Below are 17500 nucleotides of genomic sequence, written 5' to 3'. Positions count from 1 at the left end.
AGCTAAAATTGAGCTTGCCAGAGTTGGTCTTTGCGAACTACTGGACGTTCCGAGCCATTCTCCATATGCACATATGTTTGATGTGTAATAAACTCTTCTTTACCTAAAGATTGGTGTGGACAGAACTCGATCTCACCAATTGGCGCAGCGAGCAGGGGCGAGCCAGATCGGGAGAGGGGGTGAGCTTCCCTGGTGAGACAAAGGAGGAAAGAGCCGGCCAGCTTAAGATAAGGTAAGAAAAGCTGCATCCTCTCTCGCACTGGGGACACGGGCTCACTGCTCTCTGTCCTCGCCTCAAACAAACAAAGGGGAGAAGGAGTTTCGTGCACATCAAAAAGGGGTACCCGGGAGGACAGGGGTCCGGAAAGGGAGATTGAGGGAGTGGAAAGGTGTGGAAACACCCGACCCAGCCCAAGAGCACTCCAGAAGGACCAGGGTCCAAAGGGGAAATTGAGGGAGTGGTAAGGTGTGCCATTGGGAGATTGAGGGAGTGGAAAGGTGTGGAAACACCCAACCCAGCCCAAGAGCACTCCAGAAGGACCAGGGTCCAAATGGGGAGATTGAGGGAGTGGAAAACACCCGACCCAGCCCAAGAACACTCGAGGCGAAACACCTGACCCAGCCCAAGAACACTCCAGGAAGGACCAAGGGAAAATGGTTGGTAAAGTGGTTTAACCAAAGTTGGATAAAAATGCCCCACCCCGAATCCAGCCGCGGGGTTAATGTCCGAAAAATATGGGCCGAGGTCATGTTCCCAATTAGCATTATGGTGCAAGTGGACAAAGGGAGACCCACACCCATTCCCAAGGTGGGGCCCTTTAGGATCAGAAATTGTAGATAACTTGTCATCTCAACTTGAGCATCAGGCGAGTGATAAATTAACGCCCGAACCAGATTTCGAAGCTTCTAAAATGTGGGAGGAAGAAACCTTACAGGTGAATGAAGTAGCTTGGAAAATGGAAGAACAGAAAATATTGAAACTAGAGACACAAGCTAATGGATTGCCAGAAGTAGGAAGAGATCCCGCCCCTACAACTGCAGTGCAGAGGCGGGAAGACCAGGGCATCGAAGCAGGTGACCCACCTGCATATGTAAATAACACACCAAGCCTGTACCCGGACCTGGGAAGTATGGGGTTGCTGGCCACAGCTTCTGCCTTCCCGGTGTGGGAGGTAATCCCAGCAGTGCCGGGGGTAGGAGGGGCATAGGACAACCAGCCCAATTGGTATACCAACCATTCAAAGAACATGAATTAAGATCCATGAGAGAGCGAGTTTTAGAGTTAAAAGGAAATGCAGGAGCAACAAAGGAGTTAACACAGTGGATAGGGACCCACCGCTGTACACATCGGGACATCGGCATATTGTGCCATGCAGTATTGTCCGCATCAGTTTGGAGAACAGCTAGGCAGGATGCTGCGTGGCCAGAGGACGAAAATCTGCAATGGACTCTTCGGCAACGGCAGGACACCCGCCAGCGGCTGTATGATGCAATCGGAACGGCACTGCAACCTGCCACGCTAGATTGGGATAGGATCTATGAGACAAAACAATGCCCAGGGGAACGGGTAGCTGAGTTTCTACATCGCTTAGTGCAGGCGTTCCAGCAATACGGGGATTTTCAAATTGAAGCAGATATAGCACGAGTGTTAACAAACTTCCTTATGGAGGGATTCAGACCCTCGGTGAAAAAAACAACTGAAGTATGTAATGCTGGGATGGCAGGCTCGGCCGGCGAGGGAGATTTGCACGTCAGCTGACCAATGTTCAGCTCGGCTCCAAGAAAGGGAAGGCGCAAGAGCGAAGGTAAAGGAAGAAGTGTTCTAGATGGTCTTGCAAGATAAAGTAGCGGAAAGGGGTAAGGCCAAGGATCGGAGATGTTGGGAACTTGAGGAAGACGATACAGACTCAGAGGAAGAGGCTGCCAGACAGTGGGCACGACGAATGGGAGTTCCATCTTGACCCCCACCAGTGGTGCAGAGGAGACGGCCTAAGAAATGGGGAGGAAGGAACAAGGGCCCAGAACGAACGCCACCACAGACCCGCTCTCGAACCGTAGCGGATCAAAGCCGAATACAGCCGGCTGCGCCGCAGGAATGTTTTCAGTGTGGGGAATTAGGTCATTGGAAAAGGAACTGCCCACAGGGAAGAGGACCGAGATTCCAACAGGAAAGAGGACCGAGGCGACCACAGGACCGTGAGCCGTATTGACAAAACGCAGGTGAACCTGTGTTGCAAGGAGCAATGCTGACATCGAACCCAACAGAGGAGCCGACCTATACTCTGGATGTCTCAGGTAAGAAACTTTCCTTTTTGGTTGACACGGGGCCACTCACTGCACCACAGCAGCTAAGGAGCTGCCAGGGGCTGGAAAATCCAACACCAATGTGCAAGTAGTAGGGTTAGGGGGTAAGATAGACATTAAAAACAACAACACAATTGCCAGTAAGGTGTGGATAGGAAAAGCATACCTTCCTTCTCACAACTACCATGCCGGTAAATTTGTTCGGTAGAGATTTGTTGTGTAAACTAGGATGCACAATAGCATGTACGAAGAAGGGGGTGTATGTTGACATCCCCCGGGAGAAAACACACTAAGCAATGATGATTTTGATGACACCGCACCCGGTTGTCTATTGGTGGAGGTTTCCAAGACAGCCGATTAGTGATGTTTTAATATGCTTGGATGCAATCTTAGCCGAAGATCAGAATATGCAAATGTGGTTAGACAATGCACAAGTAATGACACACACCTACTATGACCCCCCACATTGTACAATCTATTATGATGTGAATGGGAATGATGCCGAATTTGCGGAGGAAATTGCTCAGTGTCTGGAAAGATGTGATGATTTATTGGTTTGCTGTTTAATAATCGGTAAAGAAGGGGTTGCAATGGAGGTTAAGCTCACGGAGGAACAAAGACAATTGACAAAGTACCCGCCGGGGGTAACCTCGCATGTGACAATAACCACGGCAAGAGGGTATCACCCAAAGGATTTGGGCTTTATGGTTTACCGCCTGCAGGAGGCAGCAGTGACCTGCACAACAACAGTATTGCATTGGCAAGTACACAGGTTGGTGGATAACGAAGGGTGGATTTGTGATGTTAAAGAACAGGTGTTACGAGGGATGGTGGAGGAGGTTGATTTACCTCCTAAACGTGAGATGTTGATGGAAACGACAAGTGAAACAAGGGACGTAGAAAGTCTGTTAGATTGGGTTCCACAAGAATTGTAGACCCGGCATGATAATGATGTGGGTCGTATTATTGGGGCAGCGCCCCTCGTGGTTAAATTCAAAGCTGGAGTGGGATGGCCGAATGTGCGCCAATACCCTCTCCGCAGAGGAAGAAGCCGGAATAGCGCCGGTAATTGAATCATTAAAGGGACAAGGCATAATTGTGGAAACTTCAAGCCCATGTAACACACCTATTTTGCCAGTGAAAAAGCCACAGAATAACAAGTGGAGATTTGTTCAAGACTTGCGAGAAGTGAATGAGGTGATTCAGGGCGTTCACCCTGTGGTACCCAGTGCAGAGGGGTTGATAACATCTATCCCTGCAAGCACCACCCATTTTACGGTATTTGATTTATGTTCCACGTTTTTCTCGGTTCCCATCGCAAAGGAATCGCAGTTTTTATTTGCTTTTACGTATAAGGGCCGTCAATATACGTGGACGGTCCTGCCGCAGGGGTTTGCCGATAGCCCTACATTTTTCTCGCGTGGATTGCATAAGGACCTAGATGATATAGTCTTCAAAGGTAAATCAGTGCTGCTACAATATGTGGATGACTTGCTAATTTGTCCCCAAACAAAGCAGCGTGTGAAGTAGATACGCTGCAGCTGCTACAGGCGTAAGCAAGAAAAGGCCACAAGGTAAACAGGGACAAGCTGCAATTAGTGCAGGAAAGGGTTAAGTATTTGGGACACCACATTTCACACGGCAAGAGGGAATTGGACAAGGGAAGGGTAACTTAGTTTGCAAAAGTGCTCCGCCCTCAGTCATACCAAAAAGGAGATGATGCGATTCCCAGGCATGGCAACCTACTGTAGGCAGTGAGTTGTCGATTATGCAATCCTGACTAAGGAACTTTATGTTGTGGCGGGTAAGAACCAGCCCAATGTAATCGAGTGGACTGAGAAAATGGAAGAGTGCTTTAACAAATTGAAAGCAGCACTCTCAATGGCCCCGGCTTTAGGCCTCCCAGAATATGAGAAGCCGTTCTTCCTTTATTCTCACAAAACCAAAGGGTTTGCACAGACTGTGCTGACGCAATCACACGGTGATTGCCAACGCCCAAAAGCATACTTCAGTCGAAGGTTGGATCCAGTCGAACGCGCTCTACCACTCTGCTTAGAGGTAGTGGCTGCGGCAAGCTATGTTGTTAAACGCACGGCAGAAATTGTAAGGTGTCATCCCCTTACCTTGAGAGTCCCCCATTGTGTTGCGGCTTTATTGATGCAAAAATAGACGCAGCACTTGACCAACACGCATTTAATGCAGTACGAAACAACCCTGCTCCACCAGCCGAATCTGCAGATCGAACGCTGTAACGTTCTTAATCCAGATTCCTTGTTGCCAATAGAAGAAGACGGCAACCCTCACAATTGCATCGAAGCGATCCAGGAAGTATCCTCTGTACGCCCGGATTTGAAGGACCAGCCCTTAGAGAATCCGGACTTAATCTTGTTCGTCGACGGGTCAGCCTATCGAGGCCAGAATGGCTCAGGGCACGCAGGCTACGCGGTTTGTACTGACAGTAAAATTATGGAAGCAATCCCTCTGCCCTCTCATTTCTCCACCCAGCAGGCAGAGCTATGCGCTCTCATTAGGGCCTGTGAACTGTGAGCGGGCCTGGTGGTCAACATATATACAGACTCCACTTTCACGTTTGGTGTGGTACACGACAAAGGGGCCATTTGGGAAATGCGAGGGTTTCTCACGTCAGCGGGCACACCTATCAAAAATGGTGGCTTGGTGTCCGAGCTTCTAAAAAGCATAATGGTGCCAAAAGCATTATGGTGCCAAAAGCAATTGCGGTCATTAAATGTCGAGCACACCAGAAGCTAACGACAGACATTGACAAAGGCAACGATAAGGCGGACAAAGCTGCAAAAGTGGCAGCAGGTCTGCCTATCCCCTTGGTTATGCCAGTACAAGTAGCAAAAGAGCAGGTTCCACTTCACCGATATAGCTTATCAGATATCATTGCTATACAGGCCACCGCACCAGCTGACGACCACGATAAGTGGCAGGAAAGAGGAGGAAGTATGGATAAAGATGGATTGTGGATGCACCAGGGAAAGGTTACAGCACCAGCAGAAATATTACCATGGCTTGCACGCATGGCCCATTTGAATGGACATGTGTGCAAAAGGGGGACAGTGAGGTAAGTACAGGATTAATGGTATGCACCAGGAATTGGAAAAATAGCTGAAGGGGTCTGTAAAAGCTGTCAGGTGTGTCAATGGCACAACCCGCAGAAAGAAGGGAAAACATGGGAGCTGGGAGCTCACCCGGCTCCCTGGGGGCCATTTGTGCACCTACAAATGGACTTCATAAAAATGCCTCCATCATGCGGGTTCAGCAATGTCCTGGTAGTGGCAGACATGTTCACTAAGTGGGTAGAGGCATACCCATGTGCAAAGGCCGATGCCGCAGCCGTGGTAAAGCACCTGTTAAGTATTTTCTGCCGATTTGGTATCCCTCATAAAATATCCCATGATCAAGGGGGACACTTTATGGGGGAAGTGACACAGGCAGCATGTAAAGCACTGGGAACAAAACAAGCATTTCATTGTGTTTACCACCCACAGTCAGCAGGTGCTGAAGAACGACAGACCGGAATCCTAAAAAACAAATTGGCAAAGATAACAACGGAAACAGGGTTAAAATGGCCAGATGCATTACCCTTGGCACTAATGAGCATGTAATCTACGGTAAACCGGAAAACAGGGTTATCCCCTCACGAAATACTAATGAGAAGGCCGATGCGGCTGCCCGTGACTGCCCCCCACCAACATGAATAAGTTGGATATCACAATGATGGACGAAAACTTGCTGACATTTTGTAAACAGCTTTCCAGGATCGCAAGGACGATACACACAAGGGTGAAAGAGGCCTTACCCGACCAGTGGAAAGGCCGTACCACACCTTCCAGCCGGGAGACTACGTACTGATAAAACACTTCATGAGGAAAACAGCCTTGGAACCTCGGTGGAAAGGGCCATTTCAGGTATTGCTGACCACACCAACTGTACTGTGATAAAGTGCGAAGGTAAGATAGCCTGGATACACGCCACACACTGTAAACTTGCAATAGCAACAGAGAAGGGGGCAACATGAACAACATCTACCTTACCATGACCACGATTATTTTCGCACTTGTTTCTTCTTCTTCTTCTTCCTCTTTCGGCTTGCTCCCGTGAGGGGTCGCCACAGCGGACCAACTGTCTCCATTTCGCTCTATCCTCCACATCTTCCATTGACACTCCAACCACCCGCATGTCCGCCCTCACCGCATCCATGAACCTCTTCTTTGGCCTTCCTCTACTCCTCCTGCCTGGCGGCTCCATCTTCAACATCCTTCTCCCGATATACTCCGTTTCCCTCCTGTGCACATGTCCAAACCATCTCAATCTCGCCTCTCTCACTTTGTTTCCAAACCGTCCTACCTGCGCTGTCCCTCTAATACACTCATTTCTTATCCTATCCATCCTCGTCACTCCCAACGAGAACCGCAGCATCTTTAACTCTGCCACCTCCAGCTCTGCTTCCTGTCTTTTTGTTAGCGCCACCGCCTCCAAACCATAGAACATAGCTGGTCTCACTACCGTCTTGTATACTTTCCCCTTCACTCTTGCAGCTACCCTTCTGTCACAAATCACTCCTGCAACTCTTCTCCACCCACTCCATCCTGCCTGCACTCTCTTTTTCACTTCTCTCCCACACTCTCCGTTACTTTGGACAGTTGATCCCAAGTATTTAAACCAATCCACCTTCCCCACCTCAACTCCTTGCAACTGCACCATACCACCACCCTCCCTCTCATTTACGCACATGTACTCCGTCTTACTCCTACTGACTAACATTCCCCTTCTCTCCAGTGCGTACCTCCACCTCTCAAGGCTCGATTCAGCCTGCTCCCTACTCTCCCTACAGATCATGATGTCATCCGCGAACATCATGGTCCATGGAGACTCCAGTCTGATCTCGTCCGTCAACCTGTCCATCACCATTGCAAACAGGAAAGGGCTCAGAGTCGATCCTTGGTGCAATCCCACTTTAACCTTAAACCGGTCCGTCATTCCTACCGCACACCTCACCGCTGTCACACTGTCCTCATACATATCCTGCACGATCCTCACATACTTCTCCAACACTCCCGACTTCCTCATACAATACCACAACTCCTCTCTTGGCACCCTATCATAAGCTTTCTCTAAATCCACAAACACACAATGTAACTCTTTCTGGCCTTCCCTATACTTCTCCATCAACATTCTCAAAGCAAACATCGCATCAGTGGTGCTCTTTCCTGGCATAAACCCATATTGCTGCTCACAGATCATCACCTCTCCTCTCAACCGAGCTTCCACTACTCTTTCCCACAACTTCATGGTGTGGCTTAACAACTTTATCCCTCTGTAATTTCCACAGCTCTGCACATCACCCTTATTCTTGAAAATCGGAACCAGCACACTTAATCTCCACTCCTCCGGCATCCTCTCACTTTCCAAGACTTTATTAAACAATCTGGTTAACAACCCCACTGCCATCTCTCCTAAGCACTTCCATGCCTCCACTGGTATACCATCTGGGCCAACCGCTTTTCCACTTTTCATCTTCTTCATAGCAGTCCTCACTTCATCCTTACTGATCCACCCCACTTCCAGATTCACTATCTCCACCTCTTCCAACCTTCTCTCTCTCTCATTTTCTTCATTCATCAGCTCCTCAAAGTACTCCATCCACCTTCTCAACACACTCTCCTCGCTCGTCAGCACATTCCCATTTGCATCCTTTATCACCCTAACCTGCAGCACATCCTTCCCAGCTCGGTCCCTCTGTCTTGCCAATCGGTATAAATCCTTTTCCCCTTCTTTTGTATCCAACTTCTCATACAGCTCGTCATATGCCTTTTCCTTGGCCTTAGCCACCTCTCTTTTTGCTTTTCGACGCCACTCCTTGTACTCCTGCCGACTTTCTTCATCTCTCTGACTATCCCACTTCTTTTTCGCCAACCCCTTCTTCCTTATACTTTCCTGTACTTCCTCATTCCACCACCAAGTCTCCTTATCTTCCTTCCTCTGTCCAGATGTCACACCAAGTACCTTCCTAGCTATCTCCCTCACAACTTCTGCTGTCGTTGCCCAATCATCCCACCCATCTTTACCACCATCCAACGCCTGTCTCACCTCCTCCCTAAATTTCACGCAACAGTCTTCCTCCTTCAGCTTCCACCATCTGGTCCTTGGTTCAGCCCTCACTCTCTTCCTCAACCTCACCTCTAAAGTCATCCTACAGACCACCAATCGATGCTGTCGAGCTACACTCTCCCCTGCCACAACCTTACAGTCACTAATCTCTTTCAGGTTGCATCTCCTACTTAAGATGTAATCCACCTGTGTGCACTTTCCTCCACTCTTGTATGTCACCCTGTGTTCCTCCTTCTTCTTGAAATACGTGTTTACCACTGCCATTTCCATTCTTTTTGCAAACTCTACCACCATTTGCCCTTCCACATTTCTCTTGTTGAGACCGTACCTCCCCATCACCTCCTCATCCTCTTTATTCCCTTCCCCAACATGTCCATTGAAATCTGCTCCAATCACCACTCTTTCATCCTTGGATACACTCTCCACCACTTCATCTAACTCACTCCAGAAATCTTCTTTATATTCCATCTCACACCCCATATGTGGGGCATATGCACTGATGACATTCATCATCACCCCTTCAATTTCCAACTTCACACTCATCACTCAGTCAGACACCCTCCTCACCTCCAATACCCTCTTGACATGATCTTCCTTCAGGATTATCCCGACACCATTTCTCCTCCCATCCACACCATGGGAGAACAGTTTGAAACCACCTCCAATGCTCCTCGCCTTACTCCCCATCCACTTGGTCTCTTGTACACACAGTATGTCCACCTTTCTTCTCTCCATCATATCAGCCAACTCTCGCCCTTTGCCAGTCATCGTCCCAACATTCAGAGTTCCAACTCTCACCTCCACACTTCTACCCTTCCCCCTCTCACACTGCCTCCGGACTCGCCTTCCCCGTCTCCTTCTCCTCCTTCGCCCAGCAGTAGCACAATTTCCACTGGTACCCTGCTGACCACCAGTACCGGTGGCGGTCGTTGGTAACCCGGGCCTCGACCGATCCGGTATGGAAATTCGTTTTGTTGTCCGCATAATGATTTGGCATTGGTTTTTACGCCGGATGCCCTTCCTGACGCAACCCTGGTCGCCTCTTACGACACACAGGGATATGGTACACCTATTCTAACCGGGGCATACACCGGGCCCAGTACAACTGGTGCTCATTTCGCCGACCTCGGAAGGATGGCAGGCTGAGTCAACCCCTGGTGTTTTCGACTTGGTTTATATATATATATATATATATATATATATATATATATATATATATAAATATATATATATATATATATATATATATAAATATATATAAATAAATATATATATATATATAAATATATATATATAAATATATATATATATATATAAATATAAATATATATATATATATATATATATATATATATATATATATATATATATATATATATATATATATATATATATATATATAGGATATATATATATATATATATATATATATATATATATATATATATATATAAATATATATATATATATATATATATATATATATATATATATATATATATATATATATATATATATAAATATATATATATATATATATATATATATATATATATATATATATATATATATATATATATATATATATATATATATATATATATAAATATATATATATATATATATATATATATATATATATATAAATATATATATATATATATATATATATATATATATATATAGGAGTACCTTATCCCTGTGTCGTAAGAGGCGATCAGGGTTGCGTCAGGAAGGGCATCCGGCGTAAAACATGTGCCAAATCACTATGCGGATCATGCGGATGATCCGCTGTGGCGACCCCGAAAAGGGAGCAGCCAAAAGAAGAAGAAGAAGATATATATATATATATATATATATATATATATATATATATATATATATATATATATATATATATATATATATATATATATATATATACACACATTATATATATACACACATTATATATATACATATATATATATATATATATATATATATATACATATACATACATATATATATTAATTCAGTGTCCCAACGGGGCTTGAACTCAGGACCTCTTGGGTCCCAAGCCACTGCCCTTACCACTGCGCCAACACCAGGATTTTCGCACTTGTTTGTACGTGGGTAATTCACAATATCGAGGGTAACCCTGATAGTGAAGGAACCACTGATGATGTGGACTCAAAAGGTGGTAAAAGAAAGATACAAGAAATAACTCTGCATAAGACCGATCATCCACTGAACAACTATCTGACACTATCTCCACAGTATGCTTGGGCAATGAACAAAAATAAATGTTGGGTATATTCACACTTCCCACACTCCTCAAAACATGGATTGCCCTTGTTCACAATCCCATTCAAGGGGGAGGACATGTGTGGGTACTTAGTCCGTAGACAGGATAGACCAGCTTTAACTAAAGTACAAAAGACACCAGCATCAGTGCGAGGGAAAATAGTGGAGATAAGGAGCAATTGGGAAAAAGGGGGCTATAATTGTACGGACTATGAGCATTGGTATTACCCAAAGTACAGGACTCTTAAGCTGAAAGTCGTAATGAAGGCAAAACAAGGTGAAAGGGAGGGCCTTGTGAGAATAACAAAGTTGACAGACAATGAGGAGTTAAAAAAGGGGGAGGGATTAGAAAAGTACCCTCCACATTTTCAACTCATGCACAAACAAGTTGGACTAATTTGCCGAGTTAGAAGACGGGGTACGGGACTTCACTTTGGAGAGTCAACGTGTCAACATTATGCTGAACATGGTAACGAGATAATTACCGTTAAAGGACGAATTAACGGGACAAGCACACCTATAAAAATACAAGTAAATAACCTTTTGGAACCTCAGGCACCCCTGAATGGTACGTATTTTGTGTGCGGATATAGGGCATACTCATGGCTACTAGTGGGATGGAAAGGATCGTGCTATTTGGGATACGTATTACCCAGGGTTCAGATCATTGACCAATCACCATTTATGCCACAGGCCAGACCAAAAAGAGCCATTTCAGAAGTTGAGAGGTTTTTCATGATTGCATTCCCTCCTTTTGGAGCTGCCAATAGTGCAAGGGAAATTATCAACATGGCAGCATCATTGGAGAAACTTGCCAACACCACTAGCGAGGGTTTTCACAAGATAAGTGCCGAACTAGTAGCTATGCGCACGACAGTTATGCAAAACTGCATCGCTCTTGAGATGCTGTTAGCAGAAAAGGGAGGGACTTGTTCGTTCATAGGGGCGGAATGCTGCACATACATTCCAGACAATTCAGAAGACATTGATAATTTGGCTCACAAAATTAAGGCCGAAGGTGCAAAGTACCATGACTTTAAAAAAGGATGGTCAATGGGATCTTAGTTGAAGGGAATATTTGGCAGTTGGGGAGCCTGGATAATCCACTGGTTGTTCATAGGGCTCATGATTTTTGTAGCTATTGTCATTATCATTACTTGTATTAAGGTTTTAATCAAGGTATGTGTGAGACGATGTGCCTCAGCAACAGAGAAGACAACAACAACGGAGACAGAGATGGTTCTGGTGACCTCTGCTTGTGCTTACACTGCCGCCACCACTCTGCCTACAATTACTACACCTCCCGCTCCAGCGTTGTACATCCCACCCCCACCCTTAGAACCCGATGAAATGTATTGTATACCTGATGTGACTGTTGACCCACTGCCCAAACTTACATTGGATGAGTGTATCCAATTGCTTGTGCCAATGGAGAGGATGGGAAGGAATACTTTGTAAATATTATCCATTTACTGCAAAACTTGCTAAGGTTTAGGGCAGGGGTCTCCAACCTGCGGCCCGCGGTCCACATGAGGCCCCTTAGACGGATTTATGCGGCCCGCGGTGCCATATTAAGTTTACATTACAATGCGGCCCACGATACTGCCAATTTGTCAGGGTCAATGATCAAAGCGTTCTGTAATTTTTATTATGATTCTGATTCATATTTGACACGTGTTTTTAACACGATTATTCATTTATCATATTCGTTGGCAAGAAAAGAACAATCAACAACAACCATGACTCGACTCCAAGAACAACCGTACGTAGAGTTTTCTGACCCTGATTGGTTTTCACGACTGGCCTTCTTGACTGATATTTTTCACCATCTGAATGAGCTGAACCTGCAGCTTCAAGGAAGAGGTCACCTCATCACCGAAATGTTTGCCCGCCTCAATGCCTTCGAGCTAAAATTGCGCCTTTGGGAGTCTCAGCTGGGCAAGGGGGACTTCACACACTTCCCTCGCCTGAAGTCCTGTGAGTTGTGTGACGCACCTGACTTCGCCACCAACACAATCGGTTGCCTCAGGGTCGAGTTCGCTGCTCGTTTCAAGGATCTCCGATTGCACAGCCAGCAGTTCCAGTTGTTTTCTTCGCCATTTGATGTTGACTGCGACGCTGCCCCTCCTGATGTGCAGATGGAGCTCATCGACCTGCAGTGCTGTGACGATTTGAGGGGTAAATATCTTGCCTCTCCCCTGCTGTAAACGCCCATCTCAGTGACGTTCTGTTGCTGTGTCCTCCATCAAACCGGACGTTGTAACACTCTCTGCTGGTAAGCAGCACCAGCCATCTCATTGAATGTGCTCGTAGGACCTTTCATGTAACTCTATTTTTCTCAATTGTGTTTAGGTTTACATGTGCCTTTTCAATAAAAGCTGTATTTTACTGTTTTTTCACGTTTTTCGGAATTTAGCGTCCTTTTTTGGGGTGTGGCCCTCCGCCCCTCACCACTTTGGTTTTGTGGCCCTCCGCCCTAAAAGGTTGGAGACCCCTGGCTTAGGGGTAGTGGAGGGCCGGCTGGGCAATAGGCAGTGGCCTGTTAACATGTGAAAGGGGTGCAGGGAGAGCCCCCCGACCAATATGGAGTCACTTAGAGTTGTTAAAGAGTAAGTTCCTCCTGGAAAGAAGCTGCTGTCTGCTGTCCTGCCGGTCCGTGAATGCTCCATCTTTTAATGCTTTTGCATGCAGTACACCTGCTTTGTTTCTTTTACACAATGTTCCAAAGTAACAACAGGGGGGAATGTACCAGTTAACGGCTAAACCAGCTTGCCATCCTCGTGGTAGCATGATAGAAAAGATGGAGCAGCTGCTGCTTTTGTGGATCGAGTATCAGAGGAAGTGAAAGCAGCCTCATGGTGAACTACCATTGTCAATGAGTTCTTGGCTTTCCATGTTACTTTCGTGTTATTACCTCGCCAAAGGAGAGGGTATTGCATTTGGGTCCGTTTGTCTGTCTGTCTCCACACAGAATGCGCTCATGTTGGACAAAACGCCACCTAGTGGTAGCCAGTAGTACAAGTTCTCCTTTTTTTGTATACCTTGTCGAGGCTCGTGTGAGAGCTAACACACATCAATATGTACAATGCACATCAATATTTTTCACCCGGGTAACTTGAGAAAATATGTACAATTGGAATGTGGTGAGTACCTCGATTAGGTATGTACAATTAGAATGTGAGCATGTCCATAAAGTATGTACAATTAGAATGTGAGGTCAGGTCAGGTATGGGAGCATGCGCCGGAGCAGCGCATCGCTGCATCCACTTTCTGCTGGTTCTCTAGGGGCCTCTGTCTGGCCATCCGCTAAGCAGATGCCTGCTTCATCCCCATGTCCCCGAGATGTCAATCAACCTGCTGCAACCACGAGGAACGTGGTTGGCCCAATGGCCTCCGAAACTCACGAGGTTCCCTCGCTGAGAGAATCTGGTGAGCAGGATCAGCATCAGGAAAATGAGCCACATGTCCATACAGCCGCAGCTGACACTCACGGACTATGTAGGTAACAAATCTCATTTGAGTCTCTCTCAGCAACCGCTCGTAGGACACAAAGTCCGACCAGCGATAGCCAAGGATTCTCCAAAGAGACCTGGTACCAAAGGAATTAAGTCTCCATCTCCGATCCCTGGTCAGAGTCCAAGTCTCACATCCGTCGAGCAAGACTGGAAGCACCAAGGACCTGACGACTCAGACTTTTGTCTTCTTTCAGAGGCACCAACAGCATCAAACCCCATGATCCAGTGAATCCATGACTCCTCAGACCCAACCCAGACATCCACTAACCAGTCTCACAGCCATCAGAGATAGTAATATCACTGCCAAGGTTCGTGAATCTCTCTGTGACCTCAACATCTTCGCCACAAACAGGTACAGACGAGATAGCAGCATCCAAGATGTCAATGAAAGCCTGGATCTTCGTTTTGACTCAGAAAACCCGTAATCCCAGCGGCTCTGACTCTTCATTCAGCATGTCGAGGGCCCCCAAAAGGTTATCCTGAGTTTCCGCTAGGATGACTGCATCATCTGCGAAATTAAGGTCAGAGACTTTGACATTCCCAAACGATGCACGGCAGCTTGATCTCTCCAACATCCTCTGCAGAATCCAGTCCATATATGCGCTGAAAAGTGTGGGGGCTAGTCAACACCTTTGAGGAACTCCAGTAACAACTGGAAATAAGTCAGAGATGGTATCACCACACAGGTGATCATCCCAATCATCAGCAAGGTTATGGAATCCATCATTGCTTCAGACATTAAATCCTTCCTCTTCTACACTGCTTCTGCTCTTCCAACAATGGTTGGAGGTACTCAATGCCAGACATGAAAACAGAGCCATATCCCTTGATATATCATGTGCTTTTGACAGTCTGGCTGGCACCCTGCCCTGCACACCAAACTCTACCTATGGCATCCAAGGCCATCTCCACTCATGGCTCGCAGACTTCCTCTCCTGTCGCAGCCAACGTGTAGCTCTAAATGGAGTTCTTTCATCCCCTCTTCCTGTCCAGGCTGGAGTTCCTCAAGGCAGTGTTCTGGGCCTTGTTCTTTTTCTGGTTTTCATCAATGATCTCTGTCACTCTCTGGAAAATCCTCTATCTCTTTGTTGATGACTCCACCCTCTGTCGTACCATCTGTCATCACTCAAACTGACAAGCCGCAGCTTCTTCGCTCACTCAGATCTGGATAAAATCACAAACTGGTCAAACACGTGGAACATGTCTTTCAATCCTGACAAATCTCACACTCTCGTTGTCTCTCCGAAAGGTCCGTTTGGAACCACCCCCCCCCCCACCCATCGACTTTCTCAACAATCCTCTGGAAGAACTCCTTTCATTCAAGCTTCTGGGTTTCACTCTCTGCCATGATCTTTCCTGGTGAAGCCACATTTCCAACCTGGCCTCCCAAGCCAGTCCCCGACTGGGAATCCTCTGTCGTGCAAAGTCCTTCCTCGGTCCACCTGAGCTCCTGACCATATATAAAGCTTTCGTCCGCAGCCTGATGGAGTACTGCTCTACACCCTCTGGGTTGGTGCTCCTGCCTCTCACCTTTCTCAGCTTCACGATGTAGAAACCAAGGCATTTGGGATCATCTCCCGTGATGAGACTGAGTCTTTGGACCTCTCACTCTCTCACGTCTGGGTCGGGGCTGGGGAGTCATGGATTCACCGGACCATGGGGTGTGGCGCTGCCAGTACCTGTGCGGGAGAATGAAAGTCCAAGTCTTCGGGTCTTTGGTGCTTCCAGTCTTGCTCTGTGGATGTGAGACTTGGACTCTGACCAGGGATCTGAGATGGAGACTTAATTTCTTTGGTACCTGGTCTCTTCATAGAATCCTTGGCTCTCGCTGGTCGGACTTTGTGTTCAACGAGCAGTTGCTGAGAGATTCAAATGAGATTTGTTACCTGCATGGTCCGTGAGCGTCAGCTGCGGCTGTATGGACATGTGGCTCGTTTTCCTGACGCTGATCCTGCTCACCAGATTCTCTCAGCGAGGGAGTCTCGTGAGTGAAGGAGGCCAACGGGCCGACCACGTACCTTGTGGTTGCAGCAGGTTGATCGGCATCTCAAGGAGATGGGGATGGGCCAGGAATCTGCCTGGGGGATGGCCAGACGAAGGCCCGTGGACTACCGGCGGAAAGTGGATGCAGCGCCGCGCTGCTCTGGTGCATGCTCCCATACCTGACCTGACCTGACTCTCTCACCACAGGCAGGTTGGTGGTCATTCTGTCTTATTCAGTCTCCTCTCTGGTCTCGCCCCCCCCCCCTGCTTTGTCTGTGATATGTCCTCACCATATTTCCGCAGGGCGCTCAAGGTCTGCCAGCAACCCACTTCTGGTAAAACTACCAAAATCACAAATCACTGCTCACTTTCACCCTTTCATTCCTCTTTTTTCCCTGCCTTTGGAATAAACTCCCACACTCTCTTCAATCCCATCTTCCCTCCAGGCCTTCAAAGCAGCTATTCACCACCACCTCTTATCCTCCCCCATCCAAAACCTTCATCTTTTCTACCCCTGTTAATCTACCCCAAACCCACCTCCTTAAAATTCCCTGCTTTCTTTCCTGAAAGTCCCCGTAATGCCCATCTTGTATACCCCGTGTTCCCCGCCCCATCCCTCTCCCTTCCACAGATCTCCTCATGTCTCTGTTTCCCACTGTTTTGTTCTCCCATCCCCTATCCCTCTTGTCTTATGCCCCCCCTTGCTGTACATTGTGTGTTAGCTCTCATATGAGCCTCGACAATGTATACAAAAAAAAAACAAATAAACAAAAAATCCTCTCTTTGGGATAGGACATTCCAGGCACTCACCCAAAGGGACAGCCTCAGATTAACCCAACGAGACCACCATCTGGTGTACGACACCTCAGCACCAGCCTGATGTTTGCTTAGCAGTTAGGGTGGTGGTTTGGGATCCTAGCGTCCTGAGTTCAAGCCGTTTTCCACTGAATGAACTCCAGGGGGTTGACTCAGCCTGTCATCCTTCCGAGGTCGGCGAAATGAGCACCACTATACTGGTAATAGGGGCACTGCATCAGCGGCATAGCCACGCCCCGAACCAATGATGCAACCAGCAGCCAAAAAGGCAGCACACGATGGGAATCTCAGCACCACCCCGACGCACACGACTGCAATTTGACCCGGGTAGGTTACCCTGTGGTTTTCCTCCTGTCATCAAAGAGTGGGGGTCCTGAAGGATTTGCCCCGATCCTGTCATCCGGTGAGCTGCAGTTGCACAAAGGTACTCTCATGGAGTGGGTTTTCAATTTCCTTTG

The 17500-nt window shown here is 47.0% G+C and overlaps 1 protein-coding gene across 11 annotated transcripts in view; it reads right to left on the bottom strand.

The window, feature by feature from the left end:
• Positions 1-17500, bottom strand: part of SBF1 (SET binding factor 1) — a 412273-nt gene that overhangs the window by 58753 nt on the left and 336020 nt on the right. The gene's annotated exons all lie outside the window — the stretch shown is intronic.

This window comes from Eptatretus burgeri, chromosome 2, assembly GCF_056783735.1.
Source record: "Eptatretus burgeri isolate ZD-2024b chromosome 2, Ebu_testis_v1, whole genome shotgun sequence".
Taxonomy (NCBI): domain Eukaryota; kingdom Metazoa; phylum Chordata; class Myxini; order Myxiniformes; family Myxinidae; genus Eptatretus; species Eptatretus burgeri.
Note: the sequence above shows the minus strand (reverse complement) of the source record. Positions and strands in the feature narration are given on the sequence as shown.